General features: G+C 40.7%; 1 long non-coding RNA gene across 1 annotated transcript in view; it reads right to left on the bottom strand.

The window, feature by feature from the left end:
• The window catches only part of LOC146767259 (uncharacterized), an 81952-nt gene extending 60940 nt beyond the window's left edge, over positions 1-21012 (bottom strand). Inside the window, exon 1 of the long non-coding RNA XR_014955493.1 lies at positions 19775-21012. This is a non-coding gene — a long non-coding RNA (uncharacterized LOC146767259). The remainder of the gene's footprint in view (positions 1-19774) is intronic.
• Between the last annotated feature and the right edge of the window lie 2752 nt (positions 21013-23764).

Below are 23764 nucleotides of genomic sequence, written 5' to 3'. Positions count from 1 at the left end.
ATCCACTTTGCAGGGTCAGGATTTTATCTCACACCTCCCAAAACAAATTTGCATGGTTGGAATTCATTATATGCACTGGGAAATCTCTGCCTGCCATCAGGCAGAGGAAAAAGGTGCAGCAGGACTTGCTCAGAGAGCACTCCTGAGCTTTGCCAGCTCAGCCACCACAGCTGGGCTCTGCAGAAATTCTGGTTCTGGCAGAGCCGTGTGCCTGTGCCTGATGAGCCCCCGGTGTGGCAGGGACCTGCACCAGGGCTGGGAGTCCCACAGGTGCTCTGTACAAATTCCTACCTTGCCCAGCCTGCTGGGAAATGAGGAACAACCCTGCCAGTGCCACCAGGAGATAAAAATGAGGAGCAAACCTCCCCATCTCTGGGGAGGGCTTGAGGACACAGATGCAGGAACTCACCTGTTGGGTTCATGTGGCAGCATATTCTTCTCTCTCTCAGAGTTTTCTACAGAGGAGCACAGAGAGCAGAAAGAGAAATTTTCTATTTCTGCTCCTTGTTTTTCCCATGTGGAATGTGTTTGGAGAGCTGCTTACGTGGGTGATTGCTTGATTGGGTTCAGGTGAGGATTGTTGAGCCTGATGGCCAACCCAACCCACCTGTGTTTAAACTCTGGCAAGAGGGTCACAAGCTGTAAGTTAGATTTGGTAGTTAGAAAAAGTAGGTTTGTCGTTTTAGTATATTTAGTATATCTCCTTTAAATAGTATATTAATGTATTATAGAATAGTTGTAATAAAAAAATCATCCAGCCTTCTGGAGTCAGACATCGTTTCTTCCCACTAGGTTCACCTGCATTTACAATAGGTTCAGCGTTGTTTTAGTGCCTCAGACAATAACTGAACTGCAACAGTCTAGCTCAGCCAATTTCTGTTCAACACAATCCAAACAGTACTTTTTTTTTTCTTTTTTCAATTAAAAAGTTAAAGCCGGAGCAATGCTAAACTGTTTGTTGCAGCTTGTCAGTCTTGTGACTTGTTTCCTGGCTGAACCCTAGAAATATATTTTGCATTTCAATGCTAGCTGTGAAAATGTATCAGGGAACAAAAAAAAAAAATATATTAATACTCAAATTGTATATTAGCATAACGTGAAATGGTGCAAGGAGCCAAATACTGCAGCACTTGCTAAGAGTTCTTGCACTGAGTTGATGCAGGAACTATTTTACACAGCTTTAATTTCCTCACCACATTCAAATTTCTTTGCATGTATAAGTGCTTATTGTATTTCTCCAGCTAAACCTGTTTTCTTTGACTTAGAGCTTTGTAGTTTTTTAGGATAAAAAGGAAAAATAAACTCTAAGTCCGCACCTTTCTAAGTGTGGAAGATTTTTCATAGTATTTATCCCAAAATAATGTCTGTTTTGAGAAACAAACAAGCATAATTTTATAAAGCCTCCTCGGAAAAATCTTCCAATATCAATCCATAAAATGTTTCCACACCTTTAAAGTATTCTGGTTAATTTTTAACCTGAAAGATGTTAGAAAAGTATATTTAACAAGGAACACTTCTATATAAACAAAGCTCAAAACTTGTAGAATATTTTGTAACTACTTGATTTTATTTAATAATCAATTGTTTTCATGTATTTCTGATTCTGAAATTTGTTCTTTGGAAATGAAAGAATTAACTATGAAGTTTTATCAAATAAATCCCCAGAAAGCATTTTTTTTTTTAATGGAAGCTTTTAAGAGAAACTACTACAAAGGACTTTGAAGTCAGATCTTACATACAGCTCCCTTAAAGATGGACTGGTAAAGACACTTGTGAACCAGAACAATTAATGAGATCTCAGCCTTTGCACCTCTGGTGTCTGCAACAGTCTTGTTGCCAAAGAACTTCCTTCTTGTGACTAAAAATCAAGTAAATGTTCAGTAAAAAAATGCATATAAATCTTCCTTGCATTACCAGATAAACTGTATTTTTTTTTAATTAACAGAATTGAATTTTTCCTGCAGACAAATGGGATCTTCTTTTTTTAGCATGCATATGTTTTGCACTAACAGCGATTTCTGAAAAATCATCTTCCCCATTGCATGGTGTGTGCTGAGAATCTGCTTAAGGTACATGGGATTCCCCTTTGCCCTCTGCCAAAGTGTGTGCACATGCATATGTTATGGGAGCCAGGTTTGGTAACTCTTGCAAATTCTAATTTTGTATACTTGCCTAACCCTAAGCCCATTGTGTGTGGCATTAGGCCCATTTCTGGTCAGAAAGATTACTGCTGTATGTATACTATCTTAAATGGGCTTTTTGTGACCTTGCTCTGTGCCCTGAAAAAAATGAAGCAGGTTTCTGGTGGAGGTTTTTTTAGGTTTTTTTTTTTTTTTTTTTTTTTCCCTGATGGGCGTACTAGGAGTGGGGGAGAAGAAAAAAAAAAAGAAATCATCATTACACATGCGGTGCACCAAGGCACACAGACTTCCTTGTGCCCGTACTTAGAGAAGCAGGCACAAAGAAATAGTCATTGTAGCCACAATGGGGGAGATCTAGTATGCATTTCCAAGGAATCACATTTTGGAGAGAATTACAGAATAATTACACATATGCTTAGATCATGAGCATTCAATAAAGCGGACAATATTTTGAGGATTTAAGATGTTGGTGTTGTGGTCGTCTCTAAGAAACCAGGATAATTCAGACATTCAAATGCAAAAATGCACCATTTGGAGAGTGTAATGCGGTCTGTTCTGGTCAGTGTTACAAATTCGGGAAGGATTCCCCGGCTGCAGACATCAGCCACTTAATACTTAAATCTGTTTCCAAATGTAAAGCATACAACAAAAGTCTTTTGCATTAATGAAATGGATCCTAACACCAGTGTAGTGACACATTTCATTAACGTGTCACATTACAGATGTAAAATATAATTACAACAGATATGCCTGTCCTACAGCTCGATAAAACCCATGGATGAAATATTGTTTAACTGATTATGCAATAAACCTCCATCTCAGGCCTATCATTTTCTGGCTGTAGACTGAGCTAATTTCATGCCAACATACTGAATTTCTCAGCCTTGCAGCCACGCTTTAGGGATGGCTCAGGCACATTAATTTGATTTCTGTGGGTACAATGAAAATATTAGGCCATGATAATTGTCAACTGCTAATTAATTGTTAGGAAGTGCCAGCAAATGAGTGCAAATATATTTTGGGTTTCCCTGCCAGCTTCACAACATAAGCTATTGCCACTTAGGCTGGCTGTGCTTTTAAATACAGAGAGATGCTACTACACAGAAGTTCAAAAAATTCAGTTTTCTCTCATATTTCAGAAAAGCAGAGCCACTGAGTGCAGCAGAGAACCAGCATCTATTTCTTTTCCTCTTCTACTTTCTTCAAGTCTATTTCAATACTCTTTAAAACATGGGACAGGTTTTGATCTTCTACTTCCTTCAAATATATTTCAATACTGTTTAAAACATGGAGCAGGTTTTGCTTCTCTGCCTCTGGTCTTGTTATAACTGAGAGCAAAAGAACAGCATAATCAGTATGCAGACTAGTATTATAGCATCACTCATGTGACCCAGGCTGTTCTGCAGTCATCAAAGGGAGAATAAATGTATTATTGTTATTGTTATTACTGTATCTAAAATATGCTACAGACTTTGCAAACCAGTAAAACAATGGCTGTAGTCTGAAATCCTTGGATGAGCACGCTGCAGAATTTGTGGGGCTGTTGGTGTGATGAGAGCTTGCTGTGAAAATGATGAAGTCTGAGAGACTATATGCAATTGTGGCTTCTGCAAACATTTACTTCTGGGAAATCTTGATACAGGGCTAGTTCATGGGAAGAACAGCCTCCAGATTGAGGGCTGGAAATCCAAGGGGTGATTTTCCACAGGGATCCCCATTCTGGGGTTGCCATCACAGAGACAGCACAAAGTCGAGCTCAGTGTTTGAAGGCTGAGCCACCACAAAATAGTAGAATAGTCAGAAAAAAGCAGAATAGTCACACCCCTTCAGAGCTTCTGTCCAGGCAATACAACGAATCTGAGATGATTCTGCTAGCTCTTCTCCCAAATCACACCACCAACATAAAATAAGGTATTTTCCAAGAAATTAGGACACATTTCCCTTCATTTATACTGCGGTTCAATTACCCTCTCTGATCCCCTTTGATTGTGGGCTTTAGCACTTCTCTTGGTGCATTAGCATTGAGGTTTACAACATTTGCTTCAAATTAATCTAATTAAATTCATGAAAGCAAATTAAATTCAACTTATTAAACGTACTAAACAAAAATTACCCAAACTGTCTTACTAGTCACAGGATTTTAGAACCTGAAGAACCTGCTAAAAATTTGGATCATTCTAGGCTTGAGGAGTTTTAATACTTCTCAGTGGACTTTTTATATCTTTGTGTTTCTTGGCAGAAGAAATTAATAGACCTCACAAAACTCTTTAAAAAACATCAAAGAACAAAACACACAAAACAACAAAAAGAGAACTCAAACCCACACAACTTTATGTTTCTCTGACACTGTTGATGTAATTCTGCCTATCAGGAGATAAAGTCACTTGGCAGCAGCAAAGCATGTTTTTTGAAACTTTGAATTTTTTATCAAGCACAGGCATTATGTGTACATGAAGTAGTCAAAAAGAAAGGAAAAGATGCAAAGCTGGTAATCAACAACAGGTCTCTACTGTCTGCAAGAGTATGGAACTGTCAACTTGTAAAGTTTAGTTCAAATCCTGGTCTTGTTTTAAACTGCTGAAATAAGTAAGCAAAAATTATAATCAGGAAAAAAAATAATAATTTAAAAATTCAGGACCCTGTGGACCATCAGGTTCATATGAGCTGTGAAATTCAAGTAAAGGTCACAAAATACAAGTGTGTGAATAATATACATAAAGGTAAGCAATTCACTTGATGGTTTAGCTGCAAAAATTGTAAATGCCCTTTAAAAAATAAACAATGATCTTTCTATAATAGGACATACAGAAAAACATGGTCTAGTATATTATATCTATTCAATCCTTGCTACAACAAAAAGGAAATAAAAAGAGACGAATATACTAAATAAAATAACACAAAAATTGGACTTTATAATTAAAAGAAATTGATAAACATAAAATTACATCTGTAGCATTCTATTACACAAGGATATAAAACAGGCAGAATTCACTTGACATAAATGTTTGGATTGAAGAAGCTTCTGCTTTGAACATGGGGAGTGGAACAGGCATTTGCTGTAGTAAAGTGCCACTTGCCAGTGCTGTGATTCCCCACTGATCAGATTGTGCCAAAGACTTGACTGATATACCATCCTAATGGATGGATTCATTTTCCCCAGAGAATCTTCATGTTTCTCTCTAAAATGTGAAAAGACTTCTCTCAATACATATGTTTGTCATTTGGTTATGCTTTGCTGGCAGCACCCCTTCACATGCATGTTGATCTAGAATCTGACTGTGTTGTTTAAGTCTCTTTATGTTTCTGCTTATTATTGACCGTAAGTCATGAAAGCATTATGAGTTAATTAGTTTAGAAAGAATATTTTTATTTCCTTGTAGTCATGTCACACTTTCATCCACCATAGTCTAATTGCATAATTTTTATGTACTTTACTGTGCTAAGGTGACTTTCAAGCAGCACCGTGCATACTCCCTTAGATGTTACCAGAGCTGAGAAAGATCAATAAAAATCTTAATTACTGGGACCCTATTCTGGGGAGACCTCAGGCAAGTTTTTTAAGCCACGTATTATCAATTCTAGCTCCCCTGTTTGAGCAATGACTGAACAGACTTTGTGTTTGTGGAGTCCCATCTCAGCCATTGTCATTCCACCCAAAATCCAGCGTGGGGTGAATCCCCACCTTGCTGCTCTCACTGTAGTGGGAGTATGAGAAGGTGATGGGGAGCAAGGGAAAGGTGGAGAGTCATCCTCCATTCCCAAGCACACAGTGCCTGGAGCTCTTTGTGCCAGCACATTCCATTCCCAAAGGCCAAAACCATCCCATTCCCAAGCAGCCAGTGTTCCTTGTGCCCATACCAGACCTGGTACACAACAAACAGCCATGGCTTTACAGGAAGCATTTACAAAATACTCCTAGGAGTGTTCCCACCTGTTGATCCCAGACATCTTTGCCTCTGCTGGGTCCAACAAGAATCAATTCCAAGCAAATGTACAAGAGAGAGGTAAATCTGATCATATCAGCCTAAATGAAATAGCAGTCACTTAATCTGATGGGATAGTATTAAATCCTTCCTGTGGTAGTTGCAGACTTTGAAGCAAAAGCTCCACAAGTAGTGGAGATTTATACAGTCATCTGTAAAACCTCACTCTTCCTGCTGTCCCTAACAATATTTTGGTGATATTATTTTTAGCATAGCACTGGAGTAGGTGTCTGAACAGTTTGTGTTTTCTACTGGCATTTTTTTTTTGCACTGTACTGAAAGATTATGGAAAGGGAAGAAACAGGACAAGCAAGGCTCAGCTGTCAAATGAGAGGAATAAATATGGGAGCCTGATTTAATTTCATTTTCACAGACAGTAAAACTGCTATGCAGGTTTGTATCTCAAGTCTTCCCACAGGAGTTATTTGTTAGGTCCTGAAATGCTTTCGTTTAGCCCAGCTTTATGTTTGAGGAGCTGCTGACCTAAGAAAAGCTTTTCCTCATGCACACCAGCACAACAGCATAGCCAGCCAATTCCAACCTGTCCAGTCCTACCTGGAAGTGCTCCTTGGGAAGAGACACACAGCTATCCACCAGCAACCAGAGCAGTGGAATCTGCCTCACACTTGCTGGGTCTGTGTTGTTGCCTCAGAAAAGCCAGAATCATTTCTTCCTCTTACTCAAACCTTCCTTTTGATTAACAGCTAAAAGAATTTCCCTGATCAATCATGAACTGATTAACTAAATAAAACTTCTGCTGGAAATGCAGAAGAACACTAAAAACTCAGCATCCTCAGAGTTAGCAAACAAGAAGTGTAACACATTCTAAAAAGGATTTATTGAGGTCTTAATACAACTTGGCTGTTCTCTGACACAAAATTGTCTGGGAAAGCATATTTGCATTATCACATCCCCACTGGCAAGCAAGACTGTAGGCTCTACTGTGGCTTCCACATTCTCCATAAAAATGGACAGGAAAGCTCTCCCAGCCTGGCTCAGTTTACTCTGTGTGTCAGCCAGTCAGGATACAGATATCACCAACAAAAGCAATGTCATGTACTTCCTTCACAGAGTCACAGGAAAGTGCAAGGGCAGCTGTGACAGAATCATCATCACCTCTGTGTCAGAGATCAGCAAAGAAGAAAACAAGTAACTTGGGCTACAACAAGTCTGAAGTTTTTTAAGGTCATTCAGAAACATCCTGTTCATTATTATGGGTTCAGGTAATGGCCAGATGTGCCTGGCATGTGAAATCTACATTGTAAAGTAAAGAATGTGATTTCCATCCAAACCCACCTGCCTTTTTGTTAGGATGCTCTTTGCAGATGGTTCCTGTAATGTACTGGAAAAATCTGTGACCTAGAAATATTTGGAGTTACATCTCTGCCTGGCACTAACCAACACAGCCCAAACATTTATTCAAATCTCCTGAAGGCAGAAACATGGAACGGTTTGGGTTGGAAGGCACATTTAAAGGTCCTCTAGTCCAACCCCCAAGATGAGCAAGATCTAGACTTGCAAATATTTGTGTGCCTTCCAAATACCCAAAGCCCTAAACATTGCGTTCATGTTAAATCTGAAATGATTAATCACGTTTGCTCTGAAATCTGATAAACCACCCCTCAGATGCAAACTAGCAAACATTTAAAGTAGCAAAGTTTTGTGTGACTTCTAGTCTGTTCTAAACGTATAACTGATGACCAACCCAAAACATACAATACAAATTTCTGCACAACACCATCTTGCTGTGGAACAAAGGACGCTGCAGCGCTCTGCAATTTGGCTGGCTTTTCACGCTTTCCCTATTCTTCCAGGGAAATCTTAAGCCATGAAATTTCTTTTTTGTTAAAGCAAAGACATGGTAATGTCAAGCATTCATGACCATAAGCATGGAAAATTGATGAAATTACAGTGTGTTCAGGAAAATAATGCAGTGATGACAGAAAGAATCTCTGCTTGTATCTGCGTCCTGGTGGCAGCTTTTTGAACAGGTGAACATTTTTTCTTTCCTCTGTGCAAAACATCTCTTTGCGTGAATACATCAAATAGATGCCCAGGGAGAAAGGTCAAAGGGAAACACTCACACAAATAATTAAGATATGAAGAGACAGTGTATTAGGTTCAATAATGCTTTCCACTGTCTTATTCAGCTGGGGTGCACCTTGCAACCTGACACAGGAGAGTGTCTGCAAGGCTCTATAAAAATGGAAAACAACAGAGCTGGGCTTCTTGCTGCCACAAAACCAGGACAGGCAGAGTGTGGGTAAACAGGGTTTCCCTCTTCCAGAGGTCCCCACAGCCTAGCAAGGGCCATCTGGAAGCTCCACAACCCGTGTTCCCCTTATTCTGGGCACTCCTGGTTTGGTCCTGCAGCTACAGGGGAATCTTCACACACCTTGCTCCCAGGTGAATAAATAAATGAATGAATACATCACACCTGACAGTCACAAATGACACTATCTTGGGCAGTTCTTGAAAGAGCCAGGAACTAGTTGAAACATTAATTACATTAAGAATTCCATCGGTAACATTAAAGGCTAAAATTAAAACCAGAAGACTAGGGGAAAAATAGTTAAATGAAAAAATAAGGAAAATTAGAGATAATGAATACAGGTGAAGAGTTTATTGTAAGAGCCTGCCAGGATCCCCTCAGACTGGGGACAGCACTTGGCTGTGTCCCCATCCAGCTCTCCTATCAATGGGAGTTCCTCCCCACAAAAATGTTCCCCTAATTTGTGTGTCAGTGTGTTCTGCCTGGGGACAGAGTCTTCTCTGCTAAAGAGCAAAGCCCACAAGCCCTGTCCCCTTCTGACCAGCACCTCATCACAGACATGTGCAGAACTTGCTCATAAATGGGAATACTACCCCCTCAAGGATGGGATTGCTTTGCTGGGAAGATATCCATCATAGTAACTTCAGACACTCACACAAACAGGGTGTGAGTGTTCTTTCCTCTAAGGGTACCCCAGGAAAATGCATTCTCTCCTGTTTTCTTTCCTAAATTATTCTTTCCATCAAGGCCAAACCCTGATTTTAAAAGAATGGTTGCAAAGAATCACAATGACCATGCTGAAAGTGTAAAATCAATCTAATATTAACACAGTTTCTTCTAACCCGAATTTATCAGGGCAAGAAATACTTCCAGATATTTATTTGAAATCCTAGCAGTAATATGTAGTTTCTTGCAACTTCTCAGTCTTACATGAGTTTCTAGATTTCAGATTTTCCACAAAGATACCTTTTCCCCAGGCAGAGAGAACACACTCATGTTTATGTGTTTTCCTGTCCAGTAGGTGTACGAGTATTTGGAAGGGGTCACAGACTTTCTCCCATGCCCTGGATAGCTCAGCTGCAGCTACTGAAAACACAGTCTGAGGCAAACTTGCCACCATTTACCTCCTCTTTGGGGTTCAAACAGGAGACTTTGTGTCACAGAAGCTCAAGGGGGAAATAAATGCACGTCTAAACTTCCCCATGGTTCAGTGGCTGCAGGCTGACACAAACCTAACTTCAGGTTTGTTTTCAGGCAGCTCTTCATTTGCCACAAGTTTGCTTCACGTTCAACAAAAGCTGCAGTTCCCTGGCCCAGCTTCCATCTGCTCTCCAGACCCAGGCACCCAAGTCTGACACATCCCAAGGTTTCCTTGCTAGGGGTATTTTCCTGGGCTTCTTAGCCAAGCCAACACAGGGCTGATTTTCAGGCAGTTGCCATCATATTACTACTTTTTTAAAATCATAAATCCTTCTTGTTGTCTTTTTAGGAGAAGTCTTAATGCTTTTCTGCAAGGTCTGAGGAACAGGATTATTTTCTTAATATCTGAAATCCATATCTAATCAGAAGGGTCCAGAAGCAGATGTATCTTACATCTGAAAGTCTGCCATAAACCGGAGGGAAGCAGATCCCAAATCTCACTCCAGATCCCAAATCTTACACAACCTCTGCATTTGGAGAAAGCAGGAGTGAAACTTTGCCATGTAAGACACTCATGCTTTACCTCCCCCAGGCTTTAAGTAGCTTCTCGAAGTGCAAGGCAAATGCCAAACAGGGAGAAGTCCTGTCCTACCCTCCCAGCACACGAGCTAAAGGCAAGGGAGGCTGCACAAGGAATTGCAAAATTACGTTTTACATCACAAATTCTTCCTTACCATCCCTCTTTGTTGTGCTCATGCTCATGTTGCCCTCTCGTGGCTGCTCCGACAAAGAAGCAAGCCCTACCTCTGCGATTTTAAATATATTTTTGGAAGTTTAAGACTGGCTTTTTATCCCTAAGAGTGATCCAGTATAGCAATAAAATTTTTATGCTGGTGATTCTACAAACGTCCTTACATATTTCATAGAACCACAAAAGGTTCTATGGGGTTGGAAGGGACCTTAAAGCACACGTAGCTCCACTTGCCCTGCCAAAGCTTGTCCACAGCTCCATCCAGCCTGGCCTTGGACACTTCCAGGGATGGGGTGTCAGAATCTGAGGTATTGATGATTCCCAGATTGTAGAAAGTCTCTGTCTCTCAGCCCCCTGCCAAAGCAGAAGCCATAATTGGTCTGTGCTGGTTTCCAGGTTGTTTATTCTGTTTATCTCTAACATGTTCTGCTGCCCTGCCCAGCTCTGTCCTGCAGGGCAGCGTGTGGGGCTCTGCCCTCAGTGGGATGTGACAAACATTAAATACCAGAAACTCCCTGGGCTGGATTTACAATAACGTGCCAATATCTGTCACCTACGTTGGACAGTGTGTCCCCAGCCTGAACCAACAGAAAAATGCCAACACCACAGTGACACATGGAGGGCATGGAAAAGGAGAAAAAGGACAAGGCACACCCAATTTCCTCCATCTTGTCCCCTTTGGACCCCTAATCTAGAATCCTAAAATTTTACTTTTGCACCAGTGCCACACTTTATTATTACTGATATCAAACACTCAGAGCTTGTAATTCATGCTGTAAGATTGAAAACTCTTTTCCATGGATAGAGATCACAGCCAGTGTCTCTGGGGGCTCTGTCCAGGGGGGTTCCTGACCCCTGCCAGGGTCCCAGGGCAGCCAGAGGGAAGCTCTGGATTCCCACAATGGGGCAGCCACAGCTTCTCTGGGCAACCTGTGCCAGGGCCTCACCACCCTCACAGGGAAGGATTTTTCCTGGATAGCTCATCTAAATTCACCCTCCTTCCCCTTAAAGCCATTTCCCCCATCCTCTCACTCCATGTCCTTGTGCAAAGCCCCTCTTCCTCTCCCCATCTCAGCTCTCACCTGCTTCCCCCCACGCAGCACCATCACCTCTGTGTTACACAGCACATTCAGCGCTTTTATATTGATTTTGCTGCTTTGCTGCACTGCTTTATCCCAGCACTGACGGAACCCAGGCTTGGTTCAGGGGTTCTGTATGGTGGAAAACTCCCTCTTTTAATTTGTGTTTTTAAAGAAAGGTTTAGTAGTTTTGTAGTTTTTTGTTGTTTGGTTTTAAGGTAGCTTATTGTAAGCTATTTAAAAGATTGGTTTTTTGGGCTGTTGTGGTTTGGTTAGTAGTTTAGGTAAAGGTATATATATTTATTTTTTTGGTTGTTATTTTTTATATGGTATATTATGTGATAAATGTTTATAGTTTTTTTAATATTTATTATTTATATTAAATGGTGGTTTTTATTTTAAATTAATTTGCGAGTGTTAATATTATTAAAAATATGGAGGTAAGGAAGTAGAAAGAGGAAGGATAGGATTGGTTAAAAATTATTTTGTAACTATTTCTACTATAATATCTAAACTTTTGTGACTTTTTGTTCTTCCTGCAAGGCTGGTAAATCATTCCATGGTTCAAAGCCAAAATCACAGCTGTTTCCAGCTGCCTGCCAGGGTCTCAAATGCTTCTGACTGAACATCCAAAAATGTCTGAGGGACATTTTGAGTTCCAACACAGCACAAAAATTGAAAGGCTTCTCTCACTGACACCAATGAGTTTCCTTGGATGGAGTGCAAGCGAGAGAAGGCCACAAGTTCTCAGCTGAGACTCCTGTCTGGAAGCCATGGAAAGCACTGGCAGACCAGAGATCCTTCAGAAATAAGAACTGGTCTGTAAAAGCACCACCAGCAAACAGCATCCATGGCCTCAGGATTTTTTTGTCACTCTCTCTTCTCCCAAAAGCTATTCAAGCTCTCAAAGCCCTACAGCTTCCTCTAAAGCCCGCTGATTTCACCCGCAATTAGCTGGCTTACCAAATGCTCTGGAGATGAGCCTTAATCTCCTGGTGGGTCAGTGATTAAGGCAGAAAGTGTGAATAAGCCCCTATAATCAGAAAGTGTTGTGAAAGAGGACGCTTAATATACATGAGGCGTAGATACTGTATGCAAAATAAACTTTGTTTCGCAACAAAAAGAGCATCGGGATGTGGTGCTCAGGGGGAGAAAAGAAAAGCAGGTTCATTTCTGAGAGGTTTTAGTTCTTACTAAAAGCTGTCTAAGTTAATTCAGGAAGATAGATAATTGTTGTAGACGGAGAGAGTGCCAGAAGAAATGGGACAAAAAAAAAAAAATTGTCAGAATTAGACAAAACCCACTATTCATCAATTTTGAGCTCTGAGAATACATTGAAATTATTTTTCCCAAACTATTTCTATAGCAGATGCTGTTGCATTTCTCTCTGTAAACACAAAGAAAGAAAATAAATAAATAATGTTTGCAAATAAGCACAAACCTTGAGAAAAAAAAGTGCTGTGTGACACTGACCAAGATAAAAAAACGCACATAAAAAATAAGTAAGAAATCACATTAATTTATATCACCACAAAAAAAATATTAATAATGAAGAGAACTTTCATATATTTGCGAAAGCAATATTAAAACTTCCACAGCTAACACCACCACTAAATAGGCATTGTTTATGATGTAATTCCACCACTACTTAAAAGACTCAGGAAGTTCACTTGAAGAGTTTCCACTTCCAAATTCCTTTTAAATATTCCTCCCTGTAAGATTTGACATTTCTTAGAGCTCTCGCTTCTGCAAATGCATGGGACAGCACAGAGCAGACGCCTGTGGGACAGTAAATGGAATGAAATCTCTTTGGTCTAGAAGGATTGAAGACAAATTAGAAAATGTCTCAGTTCTTCCCAGTTTGTTTCAAAGCAGCTGACAAATTTTTGTGGGGGAGAAAATTAATCTTGTTAATTGGCAAGGCATGACATATTCAAATGTTCAGAATCACAAGTCCATGGCTTAATCCAAACTCCCTGTGACATAAAAGAGAACTTGTAACCACTCCCAAGCCTTCCTTTTTGATACTGGGCTGATACTCTGTGAACCCATAGATGTTTTGCTTCATAGATTATGAATTAAAACTTGAACTAAATCTACAGCAAGAGTGACAATTTGAGGGAGGAGCATGTTACAGACCCAAGGGCCACCAGCTGCAAGAATGCACCCATAAACATGGAGAGCCTTGGTGAGCTCTTGGGTGGCCACAGGGTTATAACTCTGCCCTAATAAATCACTCCAGGTAGAGATATGGTCTTGGTGAGTTTAGAGTTGCCTTTAATGTTTCACAGCATTGTCACCATCATTATGGCAGCATTATTTTCTCCACCCCGGCCAAAACACAGGAAATCTGATCCCAGTCTGAAGCAGCCAGTGGTGGATGAAACACTGGAGTGTTCATAAAGTACACAGGCCAGCTCTCAAACAATGCATTTCATTGACAGGCAGTGGATGGGGGGTTTTGCTTCAGAAGCCAAATCCTCCCCCACCAGAGGAAACATTCCTTTCTTACATGTTCTGGCAAAAATTACTGTGCAGAACACAGAAACTGGGTAGAGTCTGTAGATTCATGAGGACTGGGAACCACCTTGAGACTTTTTGTCCCTCTGCATTGAAGTTGTCTGTGGTTGACACCAGTTTGCAGCATCTGCTTTGATTTTGATTTAAAGCTGTCCTCAAAAAAACATTTAAAGTTTGTTATGAGCAAACCTCTGCAGCACTTCAGCTGAACTATAGCCGAAACAATTTGTCACAGCAACAGCTGGAACAAGATGTGTCAGCAAGATGAATGTCTTGTTCATGCACACTGCAATGCTGATCAGCACCAGAGGGAAAAAATGAGTCTGTTTCCAGCATGTTTTAGGCAAGAATAAATAGTAGTGAAGAATTTTATTTCAGTAAAGATGGATAAATGTCTGTACCTTATCAGATTTCTTAAAATAATCCCTGGCTAATTAGAGCATAAAGCTCCTGAACCAAGTCAAGTCTATTCTTTTGTATTCTCAAGACCATTAAATCATGATCAGGCAGATGTTATCCAAATATCCAAAAATCTCCATTGAGGGGGCTAACTCTTTCTAACAGAAGTAAGTAGAGGAACTGGGCTTCTGAGTTCATTTTTTTAGATTTCATATTTATTTTCTGGCAGTTATTTAGCACTTATTTTAATTGCCAAGTACTATCCGTACAGAGTCTTAAAATTTGCCTGGGTCTTTATTGCTAAATGAGATTATTCTCACCTGTGTGGCAGGCTTTTGAATTGAAATTTCACACACCATGCTAAAGTAACTATGGCTTTACAGAAGCAGAGCACAGAGCATATATTTTACTTTCTGGAAGTTCACATACACCTCTATTTGTCTCCAGGCATTAGACAAGTCCAGAAACAAACCAATCTCTGCAGCTTTTAGCTTTGTGTGCTCAAAATGCACTCATTGAATTTCAGAAAAAGAAGAAAAACCCCCAGCATTTTTGGACCCATACCAAACATCTTGAGGCCAAATGTGATTGAAAGCAGATTTTGTCTGGTTCTGAAATCCTTAAATTTTCTGGTTTTTCCCTGCAACTACCACTCTATGCTAGCAGCATCCTTCCTATTTTTTTCTTCACCTAACTTACTTACCCTTTACTAAATAAACTTAGTCTTTATGTATATTCACCTTCATTATCTCACTCCTCTCAGTGCATCTGTGCTCCTGTCCAGCACAAAGTAAGGCTGGCCCAGGGCATTATTTTCAGATGGGTTTCTAATAATGTGAAATTTGAACTTGACTGATGTGGGAAGTGGATAAAGAATACTTCTGTTTGGGAGATAACAGAGAAGGCAGAGATGTCCCATTTGACTTTTGCCATGACTGGAAGATGAAACCATTGCATCTTCTTGCACTTGGCTCTGACGTGTAGGACAAGCAGTGGAATAGAGCCAGACATCTCTTTTTACAGCTAGATTTGTTATTGCTTCTAGATTAGTTCATTCAGTAAGATCCTCTTCATCTCCTTCATGTTCCTTCTGCCTTTCTCTCCATTCCTTTGCAACTCTCAAGTACCCCAAACATTAAAAAGTCAATTAATATTACCTGGAACAAGTCACTCAAGCTTGAACACTAATTCTTAGAACTAAGAGCTATAGATAAAGATATATAGGTATCTCTATCCCATACAAGAGTCATGTATTGTGAAGCTATAATTCTATTTTTTTTTAGCAGGATACAAAACCAATATTAAATGCCTTTCTGCTAGCTTTCCTGACTCACAGGTATCACAGCTCAAGATTTTTTTCCCCTAGCATCTTAATCCTCCATCCTGTACTGTGGATTTAGGAGGAGACAAGATAACCAGGGCAGCTGCCTTCAAACTTCATGTGCTTCAGTATGGTACAATCACCAAAATGCAAAATCAGTGCAAACACACAAAGGCAGGCTTGCTCACTTTTCCCCTTCTTCATGAGGGAGTTTTGCAAGGTTTCTGCAGAATACAAATGATCACACACACATCCCAACCTTCCTGCTTGGCTGCTGCTCCTCTAATCAGCTTTGCCAATTGCATCCATGCAGGAAGGATCCCAATTCCCTTGGACTCATCACCCCCAGCCCCCAAGCTGGAGATGACAGGGTAGGAGTGTGTCACCTCAGATTGTCTCAGTGGTAAAGATTTGTGGGAAGTAATTGGGATCAAAAGGCAGCTTTATTATTATTACATAAAGCCCAAGAAATCTTCACAAGTGAGAAAGTTTTCCTTGAAACTTTGAGATTTAGGGGTATGCAGGCCCTAAAAATTTCCAAAATTCTACTCATATTTGGTTTCAACATACACATGTCACTAAAAATAATCCCCGGTGTATTTGTTCAAAATTAAAAAAAAAATTAGAAAATTCCAACTTTTGGCCCCTTCTGACAGAAATCATTCCATTTTGACCACCTGATGGGCCCTTGGGGTTAATTAGAAAATCCCCATCAAGAGCTCAGAGGCCAATATCAGCTGTCAAAATCCCACATTCCCCTCTTTCACCTCTTTCAAGTGCAAAACAACCTGTGTCTGAAGATGTGCCAGAGAATAAAAGGGCACACCACAACCACTGTGGGCTCTGACTTAGACCTATTCATGGCCTCACTACTATGAATACAGCAAAATCTCAAATGAAAGTTTTAATCTCCCCACTGCATTCAATCCAAAGAGAAAAGGGCTTCCCTTTTAACAATTTCCCTCCTTAAATCTTTTGTGCTGCCGTGCTCCTGAAAAAGCTGAGATTTTGCTCAGCCCCAGCGAGGGCTTTTGCCACAGAAAGCACTGCACCTAACCCCTTTGTGCTGACATAAGAGTAAAGGTCTGCTCAGACCAAAAGTAACTCATGCAAAAGGCCTTCAGAGGCTCTAAATACAAACTGAACAAGATCAGAGTTAAAAGTGCAAGCATCTGATCTCACCCACTTTGCCTTCCGTGCTCCTTTCCCTTGTTCCCAAAGGTGTGTGGTAAATACAAAGATGAGAAGGGAAAAAAAATATAAACATTGGCAAAAAAATAAAAAGTCAGATGCTGTAATGCTGGAAGATGAAGACAGAAAAGTCCTGCGTCCTCTGCAGCTGTGTCAGATGAGATGAGATCTCTCTCACACCTTCAGGTGAATACGCCACACCAGAAAAGTGCAGGCTTGTTGTTATCCCAGCCATCACCAGCTGCTTTCCTCTCCCTGCAAGCAGACCCCACTTAGAGGAAAGTCAGTAATAACTTCATTTTGCACTCATTTTTTATGAATGAAGGAGAACAGCACAGGCTATGATTTCATTAACAGCTCAGCCATGTGCAGGCAGGTTAACGGCCTGAAATGAGAACTGGAACAAGCAGTGATGTGCTGCTCCATATTTGGGGGTTTGGGGAGCTTTTTTGCCATTTGACCACACTTTCCATCCCGTTTCACTCAGAGCAGAACACTTCCCCAGTGCCCCAGCCTCACTATTTGTGCCCAGCCCCTCTCAGCCACGCCGGAGGTTTTCCACCCCTGGAGGGACCGTGCTTGCCCCCCTGCCCAGGATTCCTTCTCCCCCCTTCCAATGATTCCTGGTTTGTTTTTTTCTCCTCGTGAGCAGCAACACCTACATTGTATGGGCAGAGACAGGGAGCATTCAGACCCCTCAGAAAGCCATTCACTGCGGGGCAGCTGGAGAGGCTCAGTGCTCCGCTTGCCCTCTTCACTCTTGGATGAGTTTTGTGCAAAGCTCGGGCTTGGGGTCCTTTCCATCCCAGAGCCAAGCAATTAATGAGAGGTGGAAAAAGGAGAGAAAATGTTGCAGGGGTTTTGTCTTTCATCACAGTTGGTTCTTTTTAGGTTTGTTTGTAGCTAAATTATGTTAGCTGGTTGCCCCAAGCATACTTGAGGAGGAAAAAGGAAATTATGTTTAATTAATTAATATGTCCTTGGGCTTTTTGCTTTTATACTAAAGGTTTGGAAATAGCACCTCCTATTTATGGAGCAGTGAGTGGGACTGCTGCTAGAAGAGAGACCACTGGCCAAGCAAGATTAGGGATGTTTTAATTTAGTATTGCCCTACTTCAGATAGTGGCTCCCCTCTTTTCAGAGAATGTTTTTGCAGATCAGAGTTCTAAAGACCCTAACAGGCTGCTAACAACTTTTGTCCCCTGAGATTAGTGCTGTACTGACCAGGATCACATTCTAAAGCAGCACTGTGGACCTTTACACAATAAAGCCTATTAAAAAAGTGAGAAAAAATGTTTAAAAAATATGCCTCCCTCACAGCTTCACCCATCATCCCATCTCCTTTCCACTTCATTTGCTGTTGATGCAAAACCCTTGGATTTCCAATTGCATGTTATCATCATGCTTTATTTCTATTAAAGATGCACCAAATACCCCCCCCTCCTCAAAATTACATGGGCCACTTAGGAAGTTTACATTTTAGTGTTCTATTTAGTGCATGAAATTCTATAATAATGGAATAAACAGTGTGGTTTGTTTCTGGTGAGCCAAGCACTAAGATCAATGAATTGGTTTAGTTGCTTTGTTAGTGATACAATTTTTCATTTGTTTTTAGGAAAATACTAAATTAATGTAAAAATATCCATCACTGGTGCAAAATGAAAACAAACATAGTGGATTAATTACATTCTTGTGTTTCCCTTTGGAGAAGCTGACTGTTAAGCCACTGAAAGGGCAGAGTGTAATCACACTGAGATGAATCCAATAAGGCAGGATCATTTTATCTAAGTGTCATGGTGCAGCCATTTCCTACTGGTGGCCAAGCAAAGTGCTTCACACCCAAATACAGTCACTGCAAGATAATTCTACTAGAAAACTGATCAATAGAAAATTCTGTTGTGTCCCATATGACAGCGAAATCTTTTCTGTCTTCCTTTTTCCCTTTACTAATACTAAAATAATAAAATATAATGAAATAATTATATCTTTAATACTAACAATAAATAATATGAGAACTAATGACTACATAAAATAATTTTGTCCTTTTGAATAGCAAAATGCTATGCTACAATGGAAAACAAACCAAAGAATAAAAGTTAGTCATGGCAGATATTTCTAGATTATTTAGAAGGCTGTGCAGCCCTGTCCTGGTTGACACTGGACAGGAATCAGGAATATCCCTGTCAATGCAGAGTAAGAGTCAAACAGTCAGTAAAATACAAAACTCCAAAGAGTTAAAGGCTCCCTTCATTCCCATTGCACTGACAAATGGGGGCAAAGAAGGAAAAAGGAGCCTGGAGGAGATGGTCGTTCACTGTGTCGGGTGCCAATAAATACAGAGCAAATGGGAGTTTCTTCCTAGCCTGTGTAAGCAAGCAGAAAGTCTCTCAGCTCAGTTTGAAGGCATGAGTTCAGCTCTTTCCATCCTCTCTCTTTCCAGACAGACACCATTAAAAATCAGCGATTACATTTCACAGCTGGTATAGGCAGGCCCTAAGTAGGGTAGATATAAATCACAATAAGTTGTGTTTGTGATCCTCTTTGTTACATAATTAGAGACCTGATGGTACAGGACAGCAAATGGAAACCAAGACTCATTGACATGGATATATAGAAATATCTTCAGTGTTTATTCTCAAGGGGCATTTTAGCTATTGTTTGGACAATTAAGCTGCCAATTAATGATTTGGGAGATATGATGGAAACAGAGCTGTGATCAGCCTCTAGTCACTACAGCAAAGTCAAAATCCAGATTTCCATTCAGGTCTTGAGAAGCCTGGGAGGAAAGGCATAGTATCAGCAGAGTGGGATTTGTTGGGATGTGCCCTAGCAAAGGAACCACTGTGGCCAAAATGACAACTCACTTGGCCCTATGGCAGGATTTTTAGTGTTCTGGTTTGAAAGCAAAACCAGTGAGAGACTCCAAGTCAGAAACAAAATACAAAAGAAAAACCACTGACAAAGTCAGAATACAAACCGCCACCCCTTTGGCCAGAGTGTTGGTAGCAGTCCTCCGGGAGTGGTGTGATGATGAGGTTTCTGTTGGGGCGATGGTCCTGTAGAAGGGTTGAGTCTTCTTCTGAAGGTCCAGTGGAAAGCCCCAGCTGTTCCTCTTGGAAACCTGTGGGAAGGCTGCTGCTCTGTCCCAAAACTCCAGAATATATCCAGGTGGGAATGCTCAGCTCCTCCCCACTGGGCGGAGCATCTCACCATGGGCTGATGTCATTCTGAGCCATGGGTGGGTCTTTGATCACCTGTTAAACAGAAATAGCTCTGGAGAGTGTTATCTCTGAGCCATGGGTGGGTTTTTGATCACCTGTTAAACAGAAATAGCTCTGGAGAGTATCTCTGAGCCATGTGGCAAGACATTGATGGGCCCATTAACAGGAGATAAGGAAAACTTCCCCGAGGCAACTGCTACACAGATGGCAATAGAAAACATCTTGCCTCTCAATTTGGGACAAACAGATATCTTACATTAAAACCAACCCTTTCATCCTGTTCAAGGAGAAAAAAAATACCTCTCAGGACAGTTCTACTTTTACCTGATTTCAATAAATTATTGAGATCTCAGTGAAAGGCTCACACTCATAAAATTTTATTGCAGATTTTATCCAATCACTTTTGGCCTAAATAAGACTTTAATTACTCTTCTAGTATGACACAAAGATTAGATTTGGCAGTCATATTCTAAATATTACTCCTATAAGTCCTTTTTCCTAAAGCTTTTGAGAATCTGTCAGCTCAAAGAAAAAAACAAAAAAGGTGGATCTTCTCTCAGAATTGAGTTTGATGACCTCTGACATTGTACTGAAGGGAGGTAGAGAATCAAGAGTACCTTTGACTTGGATCCTTTACTGGATCTGTAACTAAGTCAGTAATCTGTTGCCATGATTAACCATCATTTGAACATCACTGCCAAACTTCCACTCTGGATGTGATCAGAGCAAGGCTTCCACTCTTCTGTAGTTTCTATATCCTAGAAGAGGTGAATGGCACTTTTCTATTTTGTGCATGCAAAGTGTTTAGGTAAGACTGTGCCACAGATGTGGCACAAGCTCCACTCCCTCCAGGAGAGGTTCTCTGTCGAATAAAGACAATTTGGTGAAAACTCTAAAGCTCTCTGTGTCAGTCACAGTGATGGGCACAATATAAAAACAACAGATAAAGACAAAGTGAGCGATATGGCAGAGAATTACCAGGGATTTTGCCTGCTTGCAAGTGAGCACTGCTGAGAAGCCAGAGCCCTGCTTAGGACTGGTTTAATTTATATGCCCTCAGAATGAGGTCATATCCATATCATGCATGATCTCTATTAGCTTTACAGATGCCTTAACCTGAGAAGGTTCAAGCTCTTCAAGAGCTATTCACACTTGGCAGATTGATATAGTCACTGACAATTCACTGCCATCCAAGTGTATCTGGGAACACAAAGCTCACATAAATACTGCCCAGCATATCCCATTGTCACTCATTCACTCCTGCCCTCCAGCTTCCTGCAGCCCTGAGAGGAAGAGCATTTCTTTCGGTGTCATAGGTTTAACTGCCCCAGCAGACACAAAACTGTTTCCTTTTAACCAGCAGTGCTCAGAATGCCAGACACAGGTTTGTTCAACCAGTAAACAATGTCAAACCTCTGAGGCTGGGTGTGCAGAGACTGGTGAGAAAGCCTGGAACAACTCCTAGTGATGTTCCTGCACTGAAAAAGCTCCAGGAGGGAGCATGAAGGCTGCTTGATGCTTTTTCCTCTGCAGTTTCATACTGACCTCCTGCTTACTCAGCCTAAGCCCTTACCAAGGACAACTGAGAGCAGACAGCAGGGTTTTCATGTTGTACTCACGGCTTTCCAGCCCAGAAATTCCACTTGGTCCTTTGCTCCAGATTTACTACTCCCACCTGAGCCCCCCTCTCTCTGTGACAGCTCTCAGATAGGAAGGCTTGAAAAAAATAATAAAGGATGAGAAAAACAGGAGATATAAGTGTGCAGAACTCATGGCTTTCAAACTTAGCCTGGACCAAATGTTCTGGCTGATAAGTCTTGTTGAGGAAGGTCAGATGTGCTGCATTCTAAATTTGGTGAGTAGTCTTTCTTTCAGTTGCCTGACATGCATCTCTCTCACTCACTAATTTAACTTGAAATGAGTAATCAAATTGAATTGATCTATGCTCTTAGCTGCACTAATTCCTTTTATTCTGCCATAAACCCCTGGTTTTAAAAAATTGCTTTCTTTTCCCTTGATGAACTTCCAGTTGAGTTAATGAATGAGACTCGTTCACAAAGAAGGTAAATGAGTGGCAGAAGTGCCACAAGTGAAACCACAGACTCATGTGGTCCAAACAGGAGTGTAATTCACCTTCCAGCACTGCAAGCTCCTGGCAAAGCTCACTCTCTTTGTCTAAGCATCACCTTCATCTTCAGCTGGGCAACCTGGCCAGATTGGTTTATTGGAAGGACATGAAAGAACCTGGGCACATCAGCAGTGCCCATGCAGCATTTTATTTTTTAATCCTAATTATTGCCACATGTGCTGTTATTGGACAATTTTGACATGGCAGACAAAAAAATTTGCCTCTTTTCTGCTGCCCCCCTCTAATTCAGTGGGAGTTACTGGAAGTAAAATCAGTTCATATATAAACTGCGAAAATTGTATACAAAGTACCAAATGTACTAGGGAGAAACAAGAAATTCAAAACTGTAGCTTTCCTTCAAGCTGTAAGCAAAAGTAATGTCTGTTTCTGAAGTATGGAAAAAAGTAAAGTTTTTTTACTTCATTGTTAAAAAACCTTCTTGATTTAAGTACTATGAGTATAGCCAGACCTGATGGAAGGAACAAGAGAGGCTGAGTGAAATCCATCCATTTACATAATTTTGTGTTGCAGATGGGACTATGAGAAGAACCCAGGAGCCCTGGTGCCCTGTGCTGTCTTCAGTGCATCAGGCACCTCTTCCTTCCATGGCATCAAGGTAGACACAAGTCCTGGATTTGCCTGAAGTGCTCCTGGCTAATCCAGAGGGGCACATTCCATGACCCAGGTCAGTCAGTCAGGCACAGAGGTTCTGTTCTCTTTGCCTCCAACTTCCCCCAGATTAAACCACCAGACCCACATCAATCACTGGCTGTGAAAGACATGGAGTAATTGGACGAGGAGGTTGTCAACAGGCTGAGGGCTTCTGTTCAGAAAACAGATGTCTTGGCTTTTCCTTGGTCTTGTTTATCCTTCATAAATACCAGAGCAAGGCAGCAGAGCCACCATTCTCTGGTAACAACGTTCTGGTAATCAAGCATGTCATTTGCTTGTATGGCCCAACCTTCTGTAGGTCCCAGACATTCCCCTTCCACAAGAATTAACCCCAAAAATACTGCAGTGCACCTGCGTTATGACCATGGATAGGATCAACTTGTTTTGCACTTCCAGACACTGATCTTGCAACAGCAAACATACAGACACTCTAGCAGGCTTTTTTTTTACATAAATAAGGGGTTTTGACCACCACCTTTCCTTTTTTTGCCTAATTCCCAGCTTTGCAAAGAGACAGCACTGAACTGAGGAACAGCACATCCTTGCCAAATGGCTCTGAAAAGCAATCAGCAGAATGAAAGCCAGGTTAAAATTATAATTAAGCCAGGAACATATTATTGAGATCAAAAAAGAAAAGGAAAAATCAAAAAAAGGAGAAAAAATTAGAGAAAGAAAAAAGGCAAAAAAAATATCAGGAGTTAAAAGAAGTAACCAAAGAATTCAAGAAATAATTATGAAGTTACAAATTGCAGCCTGAACTCAAATCATGGCAGAAAGGACCCATGGACTTATGCAGAAACCAGAAACAAGGACCAAGAAGGGGATAAGGCAGGAAGAACCCCATTTTCCATCTTTGCACACACTTCCAAGTGACCTACAAATTACAATATTCCTGCCTAGAATGCAAAATCTTCTTACAGTGTCATTTGCTTTTGCATAACTATAA

Source organism: Lonchura striata, chromosome 5 (genome assembly GCF_050655825.1).
Source record: "Lonchura striata isolate lonStrDom1 chromosome 5, ASM5065582v1, whole genome shotgun sequence".
NCBI lineage: Eukaryota > Metazoa > Chordata > Aves > Passeriformes > Estrildidae > Lonchura > Lonchura striata.
Note: the sequence above shows the minus strand (reverse complement) of the source record. Positions and strands in the feature narration are given on the sequence as shown.